This window comes from Mytilus galloprovincialis, chromosome 4 (assembly GCF_965363235.1).
Source record: "Mytilus galloprovincialis chromosome 4, xbMytGall1.hap1.1, whole genome shotgun sequence".
Lineage (NCBI taxonomy): Eukaryota > Metazoa > Mollusca > Bivalvia > Mytilida > Mytilidae > Mytilus > Mytilus galloprovincialis.
In genome coordinates, this window is record NC_134841.1 from 78,085,870 (window position 1) to 78,110,718 (window position 24,849).

Consider the following 24,849-nt stretch of genomic DNA (forward strand, 5'->3'; position numbering starts at 1 on the left):
TATTTTTCTTATGTGATATGTTGAACATTTGACATAGATTCAGTTCACATGTTGAACATTTTTATGTCTGAAGATGTCTGGTATAAAAGGACTTGATGCATGAAATGTAAATGAAATCTTATATATATTGCATTATTCATTATATTCTTCATTTGTTAGTCATTTGTTACAGATTCATTTCAGACATTGACCACTTATATTTTTTGCGATGTTTGGTATATAAAGACGTGATGTACATGAAATGTAAATGTAATCTAATATGTATTGCATTGTAATCAATTTTTCTTCATTTAACTTTCATTTTCATTGTCTATTGTATATCGTTTTGCTTTTAAAGCATAATTTGTGATTCATTTTAAGTAACAGATTACATGATGTAGACAGATTTTTATTTGCTTGAATATTTGCATGAATCTTAACCATCAATATTTATCATCCAGTGAGAAAGAGTTGTAGACTCAAAATGTTCTTTCTAGGTAAAACTTTACATTAGCTTGCTGCCATCTGTGATAGTCATACACTAAACCTTTTTGTGTTAAGACAGGATGCCATAGGAAATTTGGAACACAACTGTGTAAAACTTGCTTGTGAGAACTTTGTAACAAGGTATTAGAATGAGTCTTTATCTTTTATGAAAAGACAGTGTTTTCTTTATTATTTTGAAGGATGATGTTTGAAAGAATGGTGGTCATGAGTATTGAAGGAAGAGGACTTATAAAGAGTAAAAGGGAGTTTTACATTTATAAGGATTTGTACTTAAATTAATGGATGGGGCACCACCAATATGACCATGCATTTGAACTTTTGGGTAAACACTGTATGAAGTGTTATAGTACAGTTCTTGTAAATTTTAGTGAAATAGTGTTAACACAGACCAAATAACTTTTGTACAACAAGTTTTCTATTGTTTTGGTGTCTGCAATGTCTTAAAACTATAATTTCAAGGAAACATAATTAGTTTTGAACCAATGAATAAATGTACATTTATGGTTAACAGTGATTAACATCAGTAAAGTTTGACTTACTGTTGATTTACATTTGAACAATTAGGTAAAATGTTTGGTACCAACAGTCTGACTACTTGTTTAAGTCTAAGTTTTCTTAATTGTTTATGATTGTGTATAGATTGGTTGCATGTTTATGTATTGCTCATATTTTTTGTATGTTTGAACAAAGTATCAGTGTAATCACTGCATACATGTCCACATCCAACTCACAAAAGACACAGCCATTTTATTTTGTGTGCAGGTGGATATTCTTACTTTTTGCAGTAAGATAAAGGTGGCAGGACCCATTCATTATTCATGCATCAGTCCAGTGGCTTTAATTAATTTGAAATCTGATGTAAAAATCTGTGCTCAACAACTAATTTCAGTTATCAGATATTAAAGCAGTAACAGTCTTTGATTAGTCAACCAAAAAATTCAGTTCTTCAATACCAAATGAGCTCCAAACATATAGCGTTTAGTGTGAAGTTGAATATAATATAACAACTCTGATTTAAGGCCAGGTAAAGTAATGTTATATTATTTCAATACAAAATAAGATGTGCAACAAGTGAATTTGGTATTCATATAATTTTATAGAATGCATTAGTTTTGACATGATTAGAATATTTATTTATCAATGCCACTGGATGTAAATCAAAATACAATCAACCACATATCACACAATAATATTTGCTGGGTCAAATGTTTTCATTTTCAAAGCTGCATTTTACATTTTATGTTCAATTTTTGATAACATATATTTATGTGAATCTAGTCATTAAGTTCTGCTATCAGATCTAGATCAAATCAATTGTAAATCATTATGGGAAGGTATGGATTATTGCATTTGACTGGAATGCATGATATTTAAGCAGATGTGAGAGGCCTTCTTTTACTTTAGGAGTCCCTGTAACTAAATATTAGAGTTTACCTTTGGCAATGATAAGCTAAATGCTTGTCCTATGTTAATGTAAGTTTTGGTTAAAACATAGATATGGGGAAGGGTTATTTTATTATAGCTCTATTGGGTTGGGACTTAATATAAAGAAATCCAAAATTGGTATGGTTATGCTTTTATCCAGTATGAGTTGTTTCTATATAAATAATGTAAATGCGTGGGAAGGGGGGGGGGGAAATATCAAATAATAACATATATTGTACACATCTTTAAGAATACTTACCGTAACAAAATATCAGTTTTTATTTTTGGTATTTTGCGTCATATAATGCTATTATGTCTTCGTCCAAAGACGCATTTAGTTTCGGGACAATAACTTTAGTTTTAGTGAATGGATCTTTATAAATTTTTACAAGAAGGTTCAATATCAATAAAAAAAGGTTGATAATGATTTTGGGGGTTATGGTCCCAATAGTTTTGGAATTGGGGCCAAAAAGGGGCCCAAAATAAGCATTTTTGTAGTTTTCAAACAATAACTTGTGTTTAAGTGCATGAATTTCTCTGAAATTATACCACAATTTTTAAAACCATGAAGGGATAGTTATTATTGATTTTGGTGGTTATGGTCCCAATAGTTAAGGAATTAGGGGCAAAAAAGGGGCCCAAAATAAGCATTTTTGCAGTTTTCAAACAATTACTTGAGTTTAAGTGTATGAATCTCTCTGAAATTATATCACAAGTTGCCATACCAGTAAGGGATAGTTAGTATTAACTTTTGGGGGGTTATGGCCAAAAAAAAAAGGGGAAAAACTAGGTTTTTCTGGTCAATGGACAATTAAGACAATTTAAAAGCAGTGTAAGGGAGGTAATTCAAAAGCATTTAACATACAATGTTGGGTATGTTCGTATTTACATCCTTACACTACTTGTAAATTATGTATAAAGAAATGTCAGATTTTGGACTAACTGCAAAAAAGGGGGTTGGTAGTAGTATTCAATTTTTTTTCCAAATTTCTCAAATTTCAAATTTGAAGAAATCTTTAATTGCACAATATTGTGCAATAGATTTGTAAGATCTTGACATCTGTTTTGTGTAAGAAACCCATATTATGTCAAAAATTTGAACACAATCTAAATTCAGAGCTGTATCAAGCTCCATACTTGCTCTAAATGTTCAGGGGTTGACCTCTGCGGTATTATTAAGCTGCCCCCTCTGGAGCACCTGGTTACTTGATATGTTGGCGCGTTGCATATATCTCAATATCTGAATATGTTGCAGTCAAATGATGATTTTATGAATTTGCTGATTGGATCAAACAAATTTAATTCAAGAGAGGAAATATTTTCTCTGCAAAAATTTCAATTATTAACTCTCCCCACAAATTATCCTACTTAGCAATATGATAGATGTTTCTAACTGCAATTTGGTGAAAATTTTATTCGACTTCAAAGGCAGAATGGCATCACATCCTGTTCAGTCAATTTCATGTTTGTGTACAAAAACAGAATAGTAGACATACTGGGTAAAACTTTTTCAAACTGATAAAGCATGTAATGTTTTGTTAATAAATCTTCATAAATTCATTACTTTTTGTTATTTTATTTTGTGTCAAATTTTAATACCAAATTGAACTTTATTTGTATGTTCCAGTATTGATTTTTTTTCTGGACTGTCCTTAATCAAAATATTTATTTTGAATTTCACAGTTATTTGTTGATACCACATGCCACTATTTGCCTGGAGTACATTAGGTTATCCATGTCTCTCGTTTGATGCTTCAAAGTTCAAATGATTCCTTAACCTCTGTAGATATTGACTTGAGTTTTGGATTTGCGTTTGTTATTACCTTCTTGCATGGAATGATGGGCTTTATTTAGTTACACAAACTTTTGATAAAATTGTTGCTTTTGGGCTTCGAAAATTGGATGGCAATACAAATGTTTTTGTTTATTTTAGTTCACACAGCAGAAAGGCTTTTCTCATCACTTGGTCTGTCGTCCATCAACTTCCACAAAAAGCTTCTTTTCTTAAACTACTCTGCCTAATTTACAAAGGGCAAAAACTCGTGAAAATGGAGAGTAAATATTCACAGAAAAATATGATACAAGATCAACAAAAAAGACATTTGTTGATGAATTATATTCTAGTCTACAATGTTGGAGAGTGTCCATTGTTGAGATGCACAAAGCTCTTTCAGAGTCTGTAGTTTACCTTTATTTTGATATTTCCCAAGATATGAAGCTAACTGGGTATATGCAGTATTTTCATTGTTAGAGATTGAAATACTTTTGCTATTGGGTACACCTAAATTTTTTTTGAACAGGGTTATTTGTGTAATATCAACACATCATTTATATCATACTCGTGTAAAAGTTTCAGTCATGCACTTTGTGAAACCTAGCCTTAAAATCAGATTTAACCTACCACATTTTCTTAAAATGTCCTGAATTATCAGGACTATGGCAATTGTTATCAACTAGTCCATTCGACTATGTTAGCTTTTGTTTAAGTAGCAGTTTAGTGTTTCTGTTATTCCATTGTTTTTCTCTTGGTTTTGTTTCATCGATTTATGACTTTTGAACATCAGTATACAACTGTTGCCTTTATTGGACATATTTAGCGTTTATATTAATTTATTACAATATTTTTGGTGAGATAATCCTAGTTATAAGATGGTTTGAAACATTACTAGTTATCCCAAGTCGAGTTATTTTAAATATACCTCTCTTGTGTAATGGTTGTAACCTTTCATTGAATTTGTTGGCTTTTTGTCTTGTAATAAACGAAAATCAAATCAGATAATGAAATACTTCTTAAGTTATATACCCAAAAATTGAATAACCACATAACTGATTAATCAGATCGTATAACTATTTATGCTCTATATTCCGAACAAGATAGAGATATAGAGTTACCACAAGCATTTACATTTGTCCCATGTCATTGCTACAAGCTTAGCTTGTCCCCAGATGTAGCCAATCTCTTGTAGCTCAACATTAAACGTTTTGCGTCCGGTGGTATGAGGTAACCTTGTGTTCTATTTTATGATGGGGTCCAGTTGAGAGCCACATTTGATGTTCGTCAATTAGGCATTTTCAGAACTTGTCCTTGTCATCTAAAATGTCGGGTTTATTTTTATTTCACCTTGGATGTTCTTTCTATTATTAAAGTATTCATTGCTGATCATTTTAGGGTAACAGATTGTGCGGAGGCAGTTGTAATCGAACGATTGAAGCATCTGTAAAAAGTAAATTCACAAAATACCGAACTCCGTGGAAAATTCAAAACTAAAAGTCCGTAATTAAATGTCAAAATCAAAAGATCAAAAACGAATGGATTACAACTGTCATATTCCAGATTATGTACAGGCATTCTCTTATGTAGAAAATGGTGGACTAAACGTAGTTTGTAAGTCACACTTTGTCCTACTCGGAAGCATTCTTAATCATACAATATAACATATTCTATATTGCTGTTGAATAGTTTTAGCGTGGTGTTTAGCGATGAGCTGCATTCTGACAAAGAATGGACGTGCTTTTGAAAGTCTTAATTTGATGAATATTTAGGTCACTGCCGTCACCGGAGGAGCATTACTGTACTTGATCAGTAGAACTGCGGGTATTGCTATTGCTCAAACAGTTTACCAAATTGCAAAAATTATTCCCGAACAAACAGATCAACTAAAATATTTTATCAAATTGCTTCAGTGAAAGGTTGTTTGTTTGAAGTGAGTGCAGTGTAATCGACAATGACTGTTTATATTCTTAATATAACAGCTGTATTTGTACGAGGCTAAGAAATAGATGTTATCCCGCAATACATTTTGTGCTTTGTTTTTGCTTCGACAGAAAAACACAACTCACATATATAACATATATTTTCAATCATTTTGCAATTATTTTCAATTTAAATAAAGGCAACAGTAGTATGTTGTTCGAAATTCATAAATCGATAAACAAATACCCTCCAATTTTGTTGTTTCGACGCGTATTGATGAAACTTTTATAATCAAATTCGTAATCCTGGTATCTGCTTATGTTTTTTTAATATGCAATGATTGAAACACCATTTCCCTTTAATTTCAAAAGGTCAGTAATCCCTATATGAAATGTTCCCCAAATTACAATGACACAATTACATCCTCTTAGAAAACATATATAAATTATAAATTATTGACCATCAAATCAATGTTTCGAACTAATTATTTATAAAATTAATTTAGGATAGAAGTTTTCTTGTCAAATTTAGGTCTTTTTAAACCAGTGATTCATATTTTTTATTCATTATTGTGTTTGACTTTTTGTCAAATACCACAATTATCTGGAGTTGAATTTTACCTTTTAATTCACTGCATTCACTTTAAACTATAAAAACCTTTTACTGAACAGTATAACACCATATCTTATTTGATGCGATGGTTTACCCTAAAGATGATGCTGCACTCAAACTTTGATGAGTGCTATTGTTTTTCTTTTGTTTGATTGCATCAAGTAAGTTGTTAGTATTAAAAAAAGGTTGATAAAATGATGTGTGTTGCTCTACTATATTCCGAAGGGCGAAAATTTCGTCGTTACAACCTTTGTATTTTTGTCGAGCCTTCGACTTTAGTCGAAAAAGCGAGACATAGCGATCCTACATTCCGTCGTCATCGTCGTCGTCGTTCAAATATTCACTCTGTGGTTAAAGTTTTTAAAATTTTAATAACTTTCTGAAACTATCCTGGGTTTGTACCAAACTTGGACAGAAGGTTGTTTATGATCATAAGATAGTATCCAGAAGTAAATTTTTAAAAATAAAATTCCATTTTTTCCGGATTTTTCGGATAAATGGACTTAGATTTTCTGTCAGGAAACAACACATTCACTTTGTGGTTAAAGTTTATAAAATTTTGATAACTTTCTTATACTATTTTAGATTTGTACCAAACTTGAACAGAAGCTTGTTTATGAATGGAAATTTTGTAAAAATTTCGTACCTGTTTATACGTATTTTAAATGGACTTAGTTTTTCTTCAAATTAACATCACATACAGTCTGCAATTAAAGTTTTTAAATCATTTATTCGATTCATAAACTATCCTGGATTTTTATCAAACTTGGTCATAAGCTTCTTACAATCAAAAGATAGTATGAAGAGGAATATTTTTATTGGTTTTTTTTCTCATTTTTGTTGAGCCTGCGATAAACAGCAAGAGTAGGCGAGACACTGGGTTCCGCAGAACCCTTTCACATTTCTTGTCTGCTTCTTTTGTCTTCGTTGTCTTAATTTGTTGTCAATTGTTTCATCTTATTTATCAAATATTATCTTACAAAAGAGTTTGCTAGGTATAGATAGCAGTGTAACCCCACTGCAATTTTCACAGATCTGTTATCTTTCTCTGAAAGTGTTTACAGTTAATCATTTATTAAGTCTTGTTGATTCTTTGTTTGTCTTCTTTTCAAAGATGTCTCTAAAGAAGTTTTATTTAACTTTCATTTGATGATTCAGGACAATAAACTTCTTCAATGAAATACTTTTACATCTTATTTAAAGGGGCACTAGCTACGAGATATATAAAAAATCTAAAGTTTGATTTTTTTCTGTTCAATCAATAATGAAAGTGAAATAGTGAAATAACAATTCGCTTTTTGCAGCTAAAAAGGTTCAATTTTGTCAAATTACACTAAGAAACATTGATAATAAGTCATTCACATGCAAGTGAATGAGTCGACCTCTTACAATCCGTATTCATGTGAACTTATATTTAATCCCTAGTTAGAGATTGACATCGCATGCATTGTACGTGTACTGGTTATTTAAAGAAAAAGAATGTCAACAATGAAAGTGACAATACGGTAAATAGTTATCAAAAGTACCAGGATTATAATTTAGTACGCAAGACGCGCGTTTCGTCTACATAAGACTCATCAGTGACGCTCATATCAAAATAGTTATAAAGCCAAACAATACAAAGTTGAAGAGCATAGAGGATCCAAAATTCCAAAAAGTTGTGCCAAATACGGCTAAGGTAATTTATTCCTGGGACAAGAAAATCCTTAGTTTTTCGAAAAATTCAAAGTTTTGTATCAGGAAATTTATAAAAATGATCACATTATTGATATTCATGTCAACACCGAAGTGCTGACTACTGGGCTGGTGATACCCCAGTAAATCATTTGATTACTAATTCAATGCACATAAAATCATTCTTATACGGTTAGAAACAATGAGAAACATCTATTTTTAATCTATAAAATAAAATCAAACAGACCTATAAAAATACAATTATTGCACGTGTTGGTTTAATCTATTCATATCTTTATTTATGTTTACATCTCTTATATGGTCATCTGAGGTCAAATCGATAGTTAATTAGATGGCGTCTGGACTAAAATGCACACGAAACGAACCTATATATTATATATCTACCGCATGCTCTGTAAACTGTTTATTTTAGACTTTTGATAGTTTGGATAAATGTTTTACATTGTTATAAATCAAACATGAAAATTTAGTCTATGTGACATTCAGTGACCATGAATTTGACAGCTAGTGCCCCTTTAATGTTGACAAAGAGAAACGAAATATATGTACCTCTTTTTTTTATTTTATTTTTATTCTTTGTATGCTTAGTGTATCTATTGTGTCCTTGATAACCATTCCATATTATTTATATTTATATACTGATTCAATTTAGACCTTTATCATTTTAGTTCAGTTCTCTTCTACATCTAAATTGTCATCCTCATCCAAGGTTTTCCTTCTGAAGATTGTCAAAAAAGTATACGCACATTTTTATACGACCGCAAAAATTGAAAATATTTTGGTCGTATACTGGTATCACGTTGGCGTCGTCGTCTGTGTCGTCGTCGTCGTCCGAAGACTATTGGTCCCAACGAATTAGGGGCCAAAAGGGGCCAAAATTAAACTTTGTTTGATTTCATCAAAAATTGAACTATTGGGGTTCTTTGATATACCGAATCTAACCGTGTATTTAGATTCTTTATTATAGGCCCAGTTTTCAAGTTGGTCCAATTCGGTGTCCAAAATTTCAACAAACATTTAATACATGGGGTTCTTCAATATGCTAAATCTAACCATGTATTTAGATTTTTAATGTTTAGGACCGGTTATCAAATTGGTTTACATTGAGGTCTACAATAGTTGTAAGATCGTCGAATGGTAAACTAGCGAGAAAGCTGCTTGGAGATGATGCCAGAATTAACAATCCGTTCGGACTCTCGTTTGATGAAAAGAAAAAAAATGCAATTATTATGGACCTGTATTATACGAGTTCTATTAAAACACAATTTTAAAAACGTGGTTTACAGCTGAAAAAGAGATTGTAAAATCGTCGAATGGTAAACTAGCGAGAAAGCTGCTTGGAGATGATGCCAGAATTAACAATCCGTTCGGACTCTCGTTTGATGAAAAGAAAGAAAAAAATTGTAATTATTATGGACCTGTATTATACGAGCTCTATTAGAACACAATTTTAAAAACGTGGTTTACAGCTGAAAAAGAGATTGTAAAAAGTGTAATCTTCTTTAATTCTATTGCAATGACACACATTACAAAGTTCGAACAGAACATTATTACTTGCTTTACGAAATTTTATTTTGAGAATGTACTTAGGTCAGATTTATAGAATGTTTTTCCTCTACGATAAGGGTAAAATAATTTGCTTATTTTGTTCCTTTACTAATGTTCTTCTGACTTGTAGTATCAATTTTAAATTCTCGATTTTTATATATTTTATCTAAGTACATCCTTAATTATTTATTATAATGCTAAAATAATATGCCTGAAAATTAATCTCATTTCTTTATCTATTGTGATTATTTTTCAATACTACTCATAAAGCCATTCTCTTAGCTCCAAAATGCACGAAATAATGATTCTTGATATGCGATCATCATATATTGATATTTAATGGAATCTTTAATTTTTTTAAAAAGACTGAAGTTTACAAATGTCCAGTTATCTTTAATCTGTTAAAAAAGACAGTAGTTTACAAATGTCCAAACATCTTCAATCTGTTAAAAAAAAGACAATAGTTTACCAATGTCCAAACATCTTTAATCCGTGAAAAAAGACAGTAGTTTACAAATATCTAAACATCTTCAATCTGTTAAAAAGACAGTAGTTTACCAATGTCCAAACATCTTTAATCCGTGAAAAAAGACAGTAGTTTACAAATGTCCAAACATCTTCAATCTGTTAAAAAAGACAGTAGTTTACCAATGTCCAAATTTCTTTAATCTGTTAAAAAAAAACAGTAGTTAACCTTGTCTAAATATCTCTAATCTGTTTAAAAAGACAATATTTAACAAATGTCCAAACATCTTCAATCTGTTAAAAAAGACAGTAGTTTACCAATGTCTAAATATCTTTAATCTGTTTAAAACGACAGTTGTTTACCATTGTCCAAATATCTTTAATCTGTTTAAAAAGACAGTGGTTTACCATTGTCCAAACATCTTTAATTTGTTTTTAAAAAATGTCACCAACAAAAACTGATGAAATCTCTAAAAATAATCCGCAATGCGAATTCACACAAAATGTCAACATCTGTAAAAGGACAAAATCCTTTTATTTACAGATTAGGTGGCGTTAGATCTTAGAACACAAACACATCCCGTTAAGTAAATGTTGACATCGACTCATTAGTCAACCAATCCGCGATAGTAAGTAGCGTCTAAATCAATCTTCCTCAAAACTCTGTTTGATCAGTTTTTGAGAAAGGTACGACTGCGAAGATATGGAGTATGCATAGTACGTACAGGAAGGTAGTAGAGTACATAATAGTGTCAAAAAGGCCTCTATTGGGATCAAACTTAAGTTAGCGGAATAATACACATCTCAGTTTGTTTGCAAACGAAAGGAAAATCATTTTCACTCACCATCATGATTGTGATCGTAATTTCGAATGTTTTTTTTTCCGGTAAATTTCTTATTTTTATGATACCCCAATATACCGCATTGTCAGTTGAATCACTTAAATGAAAAATGAAATTACTGAGCTATTTTTGAATTTTGAAATAGGATGTGATATCCCGGTAATATAAGAAATCTACAAATACAACCAAAATTTTAAAGCAAAGGATTAAATCAAATAAACAATTTTTAAGTAATTTATGGTTCCGAAATCCCTGAATTAATAATTTGACAGTTATACATAGATCATGTTCATTGTCATCGAAACGTTATCATAGACAAGGGCAAAGCGACGAGTTACGAAATAAACAGCTAGGAACACAGCCTATATTAATTTGTATAATTGAGTGATTGACTTGTTTCTTATTGATATTTTGTTTTCATAACTTTTATCGTTTGTAGTTCTTCATATTTTGATTAAGAAAATATATACCTAAGTCAATCCATTCTGCATTAATATTACACAAGTTTTGAAACAAAGTACAAACGTATGTGCTTCTGAATACACCAAAAGAACTGTTCTCAAAAGACGAAAAAAATATGTTTTTCTTTTACAACTAATCAATTTCAGTTTCTTAAAAAACATATCTAGAGAAACGATTCTAATATAAGAAAAAATAACAGCTGAAAGAACATCATAAATTTCAATCTTGAATTGTATTTGGTAATAAAAATATTTAAAGAGTCATAAGTGAAATATAAACTAACAACACCATGGCTAAAAAAAGACAAATAGACAAACAACAGTACACAAAACTAAATAGAAAATCATTGAATAATATTTGAAACTGACCGATAATGCAATAAAATAAAAAAATTTTGCTTGAAAGCGTTGATTTTGTTTTTTAAAAATACACAGGACGTTTATGTTGTTATTTAACTGGAACACTAAGGTGCATTTTACTTTAATAAATCTGAACAAAATTGACAAGAAATTTGCGCTTTTTACCTTTGATAGAACATGTAATCTTCAGAAAATTAACCAAAGTCCTGGAAAGATGTTAACATATTCCATAGGCGGATCCAAGGGGAGCCTGGGGGAAAATTGGTTCTTATATAGGGAATTACTGAAGCTTGACGGGAGCACCCCCCGTATTTTATGTCAGCTGCTGACTTAAAAAAAAGTTCTTGGTCGACAATTCTTTAAAAGTCCATCTGAACAAACGTAAAATTCAGAAAAATTATCGGATAAAAAGTAAAAGCACAAAAATACTGAACTCCAAGGAAAACTCAAAACGGAAAGTCACTAATCAAATAGCAAAATGGCAAAATAAAAAGCTGAAACACACCAAACGAATGGATTGCTGTCATAGTTCTGTCTTGGTACTTGGTAAAGCAGACATAATATAAACTAAATAATATATTATACGTTTCTGGGGAAGCATTTGGTAATAAATTTCAGTTTACGTTTGCGGCAGCCTTTGCTTACTTTTGCAAATATTTCAGAGTAGATAGCCCTCTGTTTCATTATTTTACCGAATGGATTTTAATGAACAATTAAATTCAATTTGTAAAATTACACCAAGATACACACATTGAGTTTTGTTTGTCTAAACAAGTAGGAAAGGAGGGATTATTTGTGTGCGATGGAATTACTGTCCGTATAGACAAAAGACTTAAGACGATGGATATTTTCATAGAGATACATCGTAATTCATTGCAAAAAGTGAAATCACAAAAACACTGTTATCCAAGGAAAATTCAAAAAGGAAAGTCCCGAATCAAACGGCAAAATCAAAAGACCAAACACATCAAATGAATGAATAATCACTATCATATTCTTGATATTTCGCCGGATTCCTATTTCAATTCAAGTCTTTTGGGAATCCATCAGTCTGAGAATCAAAGCGTTTTACGTAATTTTGAGCACGTTACGACCAGTTGAATAAGTACTTTTAATTTAGTTTAAATATATTTTATTTGCAAAAGTAGCAAAAGGGATTGGACACAAGTTTTACCAACATTAGTTCCTATATAAATATAAACACACAGTACATTAGATAATGACAAAAAAACAAAACATAGTCGGAATGCAAGTTTAAATACAAACTACAAACAAAAACAAAAAACAAAAAATCCCACAAAAAACAATATAATATGGTTAATATATATTAACTGGACAAGAGTGAAGGGTTGGAAAGTAGGAATTCAGAATGTTAATTTATTGTTTTAAATCTTTATGTTTTTCTGATATATGCCTGTACAGACTCAAAAAATTCTTTGTTTTGCTCAAAAGGGTCACCGTCAGCAGCAAATACAAGTTCAATTAATATAGCATACCTTTCTATTTTGAAAACAATAATTCTCTTTCTTCGTTGCTTTTAATCTTAAGATGTACTATTTTCTGCATTTTTATCTGTATATTTTTTCAGGGCTAAGTGCGTATGCGTAATAAAACGGACTTATTCTGCTCGAAAATAATAGTTGAATAAATGAAGAAGTATATTCTACCATATTACCAGAATTTACCCCTTAAAGAATTCACACAAATGTAATCAAAAGCTGTGCCCAAACGTAATAATTATTTTGCACAAATGTAATGGTAATGCCCACAAGAGTAACACGAGTAATGCACCGGTATCTCGGTAAACGAAACTTTTATGTATGGAACAATTGAATATTGACCGAAATTCTTCAATAAGCTTCCTAAAAAGGAAGTTATTAAAATTGTAAATTATATTTCTCTTGTGGTTATTCTGTTGCATGGATAGTCCGATTAGCTGTATCATAGTTTATCTAAGATTGTTTCAATTTTCGAATACAGAAATTCGTTGAATTTTTGAAAGAATCATAGTTGTTTAAAGGATTTTACTCTCATCAACTCTCTTAAACTCTTGTCGTTTTCATCTGACCAAAGCATGATTGGAAAATATTGATGCTTTTAGCTAAATGTAAATGCATGATGGTTTTCTGTTTGTTCTTTTTTACACGGCCACTAAAAAATGTTTTGGGTCCATACAATGCTAAAAATGATGTTTTCACCGGCGTCCTCGTCTGTGTCGTCGTCCGAAGACACAATAACTTTAGTTAAAGTGAATTGATCTCTATGAAGTTTTACCAGAAAATGCAATACCACAAAAAGAAGGTTGGGATTGATTTTAGGGGTTATGGTACCAACAATTAAGAAATGAGGGGTAAAAAAAGGGGTATTTTACATTTTAAGTCAATTAATTTTTAACGCCTGAGCATGTATATATTCTTTGGTTGTTATAACGCTGACATTTCTAGTAACATGAACTGCTACCCGATTTTTCTAGTTCGTGTAGTCTTCAAGAAGTATCATATGGATCACCACTGTAGCCCCCTATGGTAACAGATAGAGTCACGTAATCGATTTTTGCGTTTAATCTTCCTGGTTCTTTGTCACTCATTAATTCAGGTAAACATTTCAAAACTTTCAATTTGGTGTAGATTACAAGTAAAATAATTCATATATCAGGAGCACATATGTCGTGTATGTTTGTCCCGGTTTGTTGTTTATGTTCTTGTTGCTTAATCTTTTGTTATTGTGTAATTTTGATGGACTTGTGTTTATCTATTCGTAATTTTTCTTTATGACCATTGTGATATCTTTTTCGAGTGTGTGTTCGATCTAAGATTGCATTGATAGGGGGGAAATAAGGACCTGATATGACATTGATCATTCATCTATTTATCATTATTGCTGAGATAAAAAATATATATATATATTAGGATGTCCTCAAAATGTCAATACTGTCATTGTTAAAGCAATAAATAAGATAGAAGTTATCCTCCCTTACCCATAATTGTAATAGAATAAACCACAGGTACACGGTTAGCAAATCATTTCCTGTATATTCATGTGTCCTAAACGTTGACATCAATATTTCTTTGTTTTCTAGCAATTTGTAGTTTTCAGTATATGAATATGGATATTATATTGTTTACTTATCTCCAATACTGTAATAATGGTAACTTGAAAGTTTGTCTTTAATCACATCTTTGAATCTAAATTATTTCATCTTTCAGGTAAACTTAGGGGCTCATCAGTCTTTATATAGATATAGAAAATCTGAAAATCATTGAAACATAAATTGCCCTTATATTATTAACAGTGCAATTTTTTTTTTGATCACTTTTGTCAATTATGTTGAATCTCTAATAAATTGAGAGAAACTTTTATAGTGAAAATCATAACCAAGATAGTCATCAACAACAATTTACTACAAACTCAACATAGTCTGAATCGCCGATTGTACGTTTTTATAAACAAGTTGTTTTGATATAATTGCCATTAGTTTTAAACAATAGCAGATAGGGAGAAACTTGCAAACCTAGTGAACAAGACAATCTCCACCAATGATATATAAATAAGAATGTGGTATGATTTCTTACGATTGCCTATGAGACACCTCTCCACTAGAGACCAAATGACAAAGATGTTAAAACAAGGAATCCTTTGAATCTAGAATACTTTTGAATTCTGGAAAATTGATTAGAAATGTATGATTAAAACTAACACAGCTAAATTTATTTAGTGTGGTTACATTTCATCATAAATTTCTCATCAATTTTCCTGAATTCAAAATTATTCCAGATTCAAATAATTCCTTGTTTTAACAACTTTAGATCACTGTACGACCATCAACAATAAACAAACCCATACCACATAATCAAGTATTAAAGACAAATGTAAAACTTTTCAAACGAGAAAAACTGACGGCCTGATATATGTGCAAAACAATTGACAAAAAAAATTTATTATATACAGTAACAAACGCCAACCACTGAATTGTAGGGTCCGGAATGTGGCGGAGATATATATGTTTGCGGGAACCAACCCTTTTTCACTCATGCGACAGTGGTGTAACAGTAGAACAAATAAACAATCAGTTGAAACGTTTTTAACTCATCAGATCGATACAAAGCAGAAAGCATATCATCAAAAAACATAGACCGGATTGGGCAGGATATTCATACATCCCCACCACAACAATAAAAAAATTAAACTCATATGAGAGTACTCGTCATTACCGACGGCTAGATCATAGCCAATAACAACTACTTAAAAAAAATCATGTACCTAAGACAACAGTATCAATCAGTACACATTCAACATCCAATGGATTTAGTGTATAGAGGTAAACAGTAATAAAAATATGGCGTTGTGCAATTTCAAAATGCAGATAAACAGGTACACAGGCATATTGATATTAATATGATGAAGACAAGGGAGTTCTCTTCTCAGTTTCAAAATAATCAGCTTTTCAAAACACTAGTTTACATTGATAGAGGATTAATAAAGGAATCAAAAGAGCAAAAAAGATATGCAATGTGCTTGTTTTCGAGATATTAGTCATTGAAATTTAGGCGGGAAAACATCCTCTCTTGACCGTTCATACCTTTATCATTGACAAGTTTATGTTCCCAAAAACTATTAAAAAATAATTGAAATTTTATGACTTTTATAGATGGCTTGTCATAAAACATGTAAATGATTTATGGAAAAAGAGAAAAAAGAAAAAAAGGAGGTCAAATGGCAGTTTTTTTTAAGGCATTAAAATGGACAAAACTAGAGGATTCCGAAAATATGACAAAAAAATCCGTAAACATGACAAGCAAACTTCCTTAATTTATGTATCATTGTCATTTTGTTAAAAGTATCTTTTGTTATCTTTTCTAACCTGACATCGGACTCGGACTTCTTTTAAACTGAGTTGTACTGTGCGTATCACTTTGTGTTTTTCTACATTGACTAGAGGTATAGGGGAGGGTTGAGATCTAAAAAAAAAAAACATGTTTAACCCCGCCACATTTTTGTGACTGTCCCAAGTCAGGAGCTTCTGTCCTTTTTTAGTCTTGTAAGATTTTTAATTTTAGTTTCTTTCATATATTTCGGACTTAATCCCTGAACTAGTACACAATTTTGTTCAGGGTCAGGCTGAAGCACGATTTTCTCACAGTATTGAAGGCTCATGCTGCTCTTTGGTCGGGTTGTTGTCTCTTTGACACATTCCTCATTTCCTTTCAGCATCTGGAGCATTTACAGAAGCAAAATCTGAATTTTACAAAAAGGGGTTAAAGGCATTTTTTAAACTAAGAAAATCATTTAATGACTCCCTTCCAAAAATTCAACATTCATTCATATATTTGACCACACAATTCAGCCCATTTTACTGTATTGATCAGAAATATGGGGTGCTGGCAGTCTCTCGAAACTCAAGGATTCACCTTTTTTTTATAAACTATTTAATGGTTTTATACTTTATACTTGAAAAATTGAATGTAAAAAGTTGTAAATATATACTTGGTGTGAACAGAAAGAGCACAAATAATGCTGTCATGGCAGAAGTGGGACATTTACCAATACAATTGTCTATTTTATTAAGCATCCTTAAATATTAAATAACTTTAGAAAAATCTGAAGACATTTTACTAAAAGAAGCACTGGCACTATCTAAAAAGTAAAATCACAAAAATACTGAACTTAGAGGAAGATCAATTGGGAAAGTCCATAATCACATGGCAAAATCAAATAACAAAACGCATCAAAAACGAATGGACAAGAACTGTCATATTCCTGACTTGGTACAGGCATTTTCAAATGTAGAAAATGGTGGATTAAACCTGGTTCTATAGCGCTAACCCTCTCACTTTAATGACAGTCTCATCAATTTCCGATATTTTTACATTGATGCGTTAAATAAACAGACACAATAAATATAATAGTCAAAATATGGGTACATCAGTCATCATCGTTTAACAATTTTAAAAGGAACAATTTAACAGAACACAAAAACATCTACTATCTACGAACACATTTATTGATTTGAGTGTCTGACGTCAGAAAATTTTATACGTCACATAAATTTGTCGTTCAATGTGCGTACAAACAATTTTAAAATTTTCATGGGAATGTTAGCATACAGGGTTAAAAAATCAAAAGTATGTAAGAATAAATTTAAGAAATAGACCGAGATTTAAACTAGTCCAAAAGTTATATATAGAATTTATAAGATTCCAAAAATAGTTAATTTCACTACGCGATTGAATGATTTTGACGTTTGTGGTTCAACGTATATTGTAATTCATAATAGAAATATATCATAATGACATATAATAGAACAATATCATACTGACTGGATCTTTTAAAGTACAGAGTCAAGTTATAAGAACAAAAGAAATACAAAAAGACTACATGAAAAAGGTCACACTTCATGGTATAGTTATATTATTAAAGTTTTGGAGCTTCTGGATCTCACTCCCAACAGTTTACTACATAAGAGTTAATATTGTATTAAAAAATAGTCATGGGAAAACATGGATTGTATATAAAAGAATGGAAAATTAACATTTTTAATGATGTAAGAAGTACTAATAACCAAAAAAATAAACTTCGTACATTTCGTTTATTTAAAAAACAAATTTCAATTTTGAACTCTATTTAAACCTGCTAAACTGCAAACAAAGGCATGCATTAACAAAACTAAGAATAGAAACATATAGAATAACATTTATTAAAGAACTTTCAGGTATTTCTTATGATATCCTAATCTCAAGAAATGTAACAATTAAAATATGTTTATATGGCTAATGGGTTGTGATAATCTAGAAGTTCTAAAACACCTATGTAATTTAATAGTCAGTCTCTGGAATGAGAGGGAAAATTTGATAAAAAATGTAAATGGTGCCAATTTACTGACCCAGTGAATCATTCATAGACCAGATTAAAATTTCATGGCACTAATGGTATCCATAAACAGTTGAATAACATTTTTATATGTTGAATAATATATAAATATCTGTGGTTTTAATTTTACTTTTGTGTTTATTTTCTCTATTCTATATTTTGTCATTATATATCATTAAGGATTAATAATAATCATTGTAATAAATTGTTTGTAATTATACTGCTCTCTTAGGGCGTCCTTGATTGACAATAAACATATTGTATTGTATTGTACATCATTATTATCATTTTTAAACAAGATAATCAAATAATCGAAACTACAGACCAAGATTATCAAATAATCGAAACTACAGACCAAGATTATCAAATAATCGAAACTACAGACCAAGATTATCAAATAATCGAAACCACAGACCAAAATTATCAAATAATCGAAACTACAGACCAAGATTATCAAATAATCGAAACTACAGACCAAGATTATCAAATAATCAAATAAGCATGAAATATATGATCTGGTAATCAAATAATCACTATAAAAATGGAAAGATAAACACTTAATCAAAACCCCTTGAGGAGGTTCATATATAAAAAAGAATAAATATTATATTTGAGTGTCACATATTGATTGACTCAGTACATATAAAGGCAACAGTAGTATACCGCTGTTCAAAACTCATAAATCCATGGACAAAAAACAAAATCGGGATAACAAACTAAAACCGAGGGAAACGCATTAAATATAAGAGGAGAACAACGACATAACACTAAAATGTAACACATATAGACAAAATCCCACGAGAATAACAAATATAACATATATATATAACATCAAAACCAAATACATGAATTTGGGATAGACAAGTACCGTGACACGTCTTATCGCAATGTGAATTTACACTCAAAAATAAGAGAAAACAAACGACACAACGTAATAATGTAATACACACAGAAACGAACTATAATATAACAATGACCATATTCCTGACTTGGTACAGGGCATTTTTAAAGGAAAAAATGGTGGGTTGAACCTGGTTTTGTGGCATGCCAAACCTCGCACTTTTATGGCCATGTGAAATATAACATCAAAATGACAACACAGGACTACAATATAAATAAATTGGAGAACACAATTGACAAAGAATCACACGAACAACAGCCAACAAAAGGCAACAAGTTCAAAATTTTAATACGCCAGAAGTGTATTTTGTCCACACAGAACCTATGTGTGACGCACAGATACAAAAGTTTGAAAGCCGAAACGAGTACAAAGTTGAACAGCATCGAGGACCAAAAGATCAAAAAGGTTGTGCCAAAAACGGCAAGGGTTTTCCGTTAAGTTACCAGAAAATCCCTATAATTTAGAGTAATTTATACTTTTGCAAACAGTAAATTTAATAAAATGAATATTCAAAAGATGTACATGATAAAGCTGAAGTATTAACTAATTACAGGAAACAACTGAAATACATTTACATAACCAGACATTTGAAACACAAAAGTAGACACATCCGAATACGTTTAAACCTCTACGCCAAGTGACGTCCTATTTGAAACTGAAAAATGACGAAAAAATGACGTCATTAGAATATACAAATAAATGTAAGTAATATCTTTAAAATTTAAACAATGCCCAGCCAAACAGTTGACTTGTGAGACACTTTAAAAACATACATGTACATATTTAAATTTACAACTGCATGTTAATCTGTTAAATATTTCTAGAGTTAAAAATCTAATAAATTATTTTTTTCAAAATCGCTTTCAAAAATACAGTTAAATATAAAATGTTAATAATAATTATATCAAATATACTATTAGAGTTCTTATTTAAAAAGTTATCAGTTGTCTTCTAAAATAGAAATAAATATAATAAAAATATAAATCTCAATGAATAAAAATAACTTATTTTAAAAATTTGAGAAAAACAAATATGCTTAAATAAACTTATCGTCCATATGCAGTGTATCAAAATTCTCAATTTAATAATAACATTCACAAAATAAATCATATCTTATGTCTGCATATAAAGGGTACTCCATCAAAAAATGTTTTTCAGTCTCTACGTGTCCGAGATCGTAATATATACAAAGTCTTCAAGTGGACCTTGCGGTCTGGAGTAGCGACCCGTCTCCAAGGCCAGAGGTAACGAGCCGGCTCGAAACATAGCCATATAACTCCTTTGACTAAGTGGAATGTTCCTTTTTACATATGATTCAACGTTTACAGTTTGTTTGTATAGTTTGTATGTACGGTGTTTGTATCTTTTTAATGTACCACAGTCGTTGAAAATGTCTTCACACCATTGATGATTGTTCATATAACAATAATATCAGTTTGAGTCTATGTTGTGGAAATCATCTTTTTATTAAAGGTTATGGTCTTAGAAAAAAATCACCATTTGTTTTTGTTTTTTGTCCATTTTCTTAAACATTTATTTATTCATTGAAATTGAAATTTACATAAGTTGAAATTGCCAAAATAATCTGTCAACCCCTTTACAGGAGAAGTTGCCCTTTAATAACGATTGTTACCTTTTTTTGCGTATTTGCCTTTAATCTGGACAACTATAAAGAAAATCTAAACAAAAATAATGAGCAGGCCAAGATCTGGCCGAAATTGGTTATGTCTTTATAGAAGTTATTGCCATTTAATAATAATTGTTTCCCCTTTTGCAATTTTGGCATACCGGATATAGAAGATAAATACAAAATTTAAACAGTAAAAATAATTTCCAACAAATGGTCAGCAAAAAAAAAAGAATTTAATCATGAATTGTATTATAATTAGACTACAATGTCAAGTTTGAATATGCACATAGAATTCGGTGATTAACACATACTCTTTAGAGCCTCTAGTTAATTGTATGTTCTGTCAGAATTTCATATGTGAAATAACATTTATTTTAAAACTTTGCCAAAAATCATATTGCAAATATTAAAAAATCCAAACCCGTTAGTGAGATTGAAATATTTAGTGTCGGTTGAGGTAAAAACATGTATGTTATATAAATATATCATGACTTTTATCATTATAATACTGACACGTTATTCTACATTTGCTGTATGAACATCTAAACGAGATTCATCAAAATTTTACCCTTTCATGTTTATTTTAGAGTCAATTACAAATAGGTTACTTTGCATTTTGTGTTGAAAGTGTTTCACTGACAAAAACTAAATTCATTATAAACAATTAAAAAGAACGTATTCCATGCAGTTATGGACGAAGGCAACTAACGTTAACTTAGTCCATACTTGCATGGACTAACACAACAGAATTTGCCCATGTATGCATTAGCTTAACAAACCTATACATAGACATTTGAAATTATTCTATTGTTCAAACGGACTTAGTCCATGCAAGTATAGATTAAATCAATGCAGTTGCTTTCGTCCATGCCTGCATGGAAATAGTTTAGTTCTTTTAAGTTTTCATGTTGATATAATATGAAAAAGATCAGTCATACTATCAAGGGTTTGCAATTTATTTGATAGGGTAAGTTAAAATGCACAATATACCTTTAAATCATAAATTTTAGGTTGAATATGAAAAAAATGAACTAAGAAGAAAAAAATGATAGTAACATCGAATAAAAAAATAATCGAACTAATATCATGAAATAAAACGACATGGAGAAATTTACTAGGCTTCCTAACTTGATTTTGATTTCCAGATTTATTTAATACCTTGTTTTAAGACTATTTGCTCAGAGGAATGCTAACTTCAAGTATATTGATAGATGTTTGTCTTGCCAGTCAATTTAAGAAATTGGTTTGTCAATTATTTTGGTTTATTATAGAACCATTGCCTAAGCAGAAGATATTTTAAACTGTATGATGCCACTAAAACTACTTTGGGATACTAGAATTGCAGTAAAAATCACCCATTATTCAACGAGCAGTAAAAAATCAAAACAAAAAGGTCTTTTTTAATTAAAAATAGGCTTACGGTAATTATCATTTCTTCTGCAGAGTAAAGAGTAACATGGCATCATCCAGTATCGCAGTGTGTGGTGTATGCGAGTCTCAACACTCAAATACAACTGCGGAGTTCTGGTGTCCTGAATGCGACGAAGGATTGTGCTCCAAATGTCTTAGTTTTCACAATGCATCAAAGGCTCTCCGTTACCATGGAGTCATATCTATAGACAACTATAAACAGTTGCCTCCATCGATCGCCAATATTTCACAATTTTGTTCGGAACATAACAGAAAATTCCAGAATTATTGTTTGCAACATGAAAGTCTCTGCTGTCCGCTGTGTATCCAGTCTACCCATGATAAGTGTATGGGGATATTATCACTGGAGAAAGTCATAGAAACAGCAAAGTCTTCCGTCTTATTGGAAAGTCTTAATCTTAATCTGAAAGATATCAAAATGAATGTTGAGAGAATTGTTAAAGACAGAAAACAAAATCTTGTTGAAATCCAAGTAGAAAGAAAGAAATTTCACAACAAAATAAAAAAAGTCCGAATTAAAATAAACGAGCAAATTGACAGCTTAGAACAGCGAATACTTCGTGATCTATTTGCAGCCGAAGAGAAAATTAAATCGCAAATAGAAGACTTACTGGAAAAAGTTGCTAAAAATACAGAAAAGGTGGATCTACTGCAAAATGATATGAGTGCTATCAAGGAATATGCATCAGACCTACAAGCATTTCTTGGGAGTAAATTAATTGAGACCGAAATTCAGACACACGAGAAATTTATGCGATCATTATTTGAAGATGCAAGTTTGCAGAAAATGGACATAAACTGTAACATTAATGACAAAATTTCCGATTTGTTGTCTTCAATTACTTCAATGGGATCAGTTTCAGTACAAGCAAGCCCTCCATTGGTTGTAATGCAGACAGTGAAGCAAAAACAAGTACAGACAAGGTCTGTTCCACGTGCTCCACCATTAGATATGAGCGCTATTAAACTGAGATTACAAACAAATTTTGAATATACAGGAGTCACAGGATGTTCCGTTTCGAGTACTGGAGACATCATCATTATACACAAGCAAAGCAACCGTGTACTGATTTTAAACGAAGATGGAACCGTAAGAAATGGTATATCCCTGTCAAAGAGAAATCCAGTAGATGTTACTTTTATCGATGACAAGAAAATCGCTGTTTCATTTCCGGATTCAAAACAAATACAAATTATAAACATTACAACTAAAAATGTTGAACGCACAATACAAACGTCCAGTAAATGCTACGGTATAAGCTACCGAGGTGGTCAGTTGATAATTTGTGGTGCTGGTACAGGTATTCAGAGTGTAAAAGTGTCAGGCAAATTCCCTTCCGTTTTGGTAAAAGACGAAACCTTGTCCTACTGGAGTTATGTGGCAACATCTGAAGATAAAGTGTATTATACCAATAGCTCACACCACACAGTTACATGCTGCTCTTTGACTGGAGAGAAGATGTGGGAATACACAGATCAATCAGTATGTTCTCCGCAAGGGATAGCTGTAGATAAAGACTCAAACGTGTATATTGCTTCAAATGGTAACCATAGTATAACTGTGTTATCATCGGATGGGAAGCAAACAAGAAATTTGCTCGAACAAGATGACGGAATTAATAATCCTTTTGGACTAGCGTTTGATGTGAATAAAGGCAAATTGGTAGTTGCGAATTATTCAGAACCTGCCATGTACGAACTATATTAAGACACGAGTTCTGATTACATAGGTTATAACTGCACTAGAGATACTGTAGAGATACTTAAATTTGTATGAAATCTATTAAAATGACAACTACCGAAGAGTTTTTAATTAATTGTTCTTTACAGTTCAAAATTTGCTCTAAGGAGTAATAACAATTTGATGTGGGACGTTTTAACATTCTTCTAAATATGAAGTGTCATTTAGGTCCTTAACAGCAATTATAGTTAACCTTATTGCGTTCAACAAATTAGAAAAGTCCAAAGCGTACATAAACTAAGCTATAAAAGTCCCAACCATGACAAAATATGACACAATTCAGCAAGGAAAAGCAAAACAATAACAAATATTAGATAAAGCAACAAATAAAAACCATTTATTTACAGAATCCAGATTTGGAACAGACACATACAGAATGTGGTGGGTTACTCATGTTTTCGAATTGTAAATCCTCCAAAATCCTGTGACAGTGGCTTAACAGCACAACATGAGAACAAACTGTAACAACAGTTGGAAAAGTCTTGACTACTCGGATCGAAGCATAGAAAACTAACTAGAATAACAAAATACTCAAAAGTAAGAGTCATCGCAGATACTGAAAGATAGTTAAAAATTTAATAACAACTTATAGATAAGTCATGTATTCCTAAACTAAAATATCAATCACTTCCGAACGAACAGATTTGGTGGAAAAAAGTCATAAACGGTGACAGAAAAGCATGACCTTGAT

General features: G+C 31.0%; 1 long non-coding RNA gene across 1 annotated transcript; it reads left to right on the plus strand.

The window, feature by feature from the left end:
- The first annotated feature begins 14,133 nt into the window (after window positions 1–14,133).
- Window positions 14,134–24,220, plus strand: LOC143073020 (uncharacterized). The gene is made up of 2 exons (XR_012977374.1): window positions 14,134–14,183; window positions 22,430–24,220. It is a non-coding gene; the product is annotated as an uncharacterized LOC143073020 (long non-coding RNA).
- The last annotated feature ends 629 nt before the right edge of the window (window positions 24,221–24,849 follow it).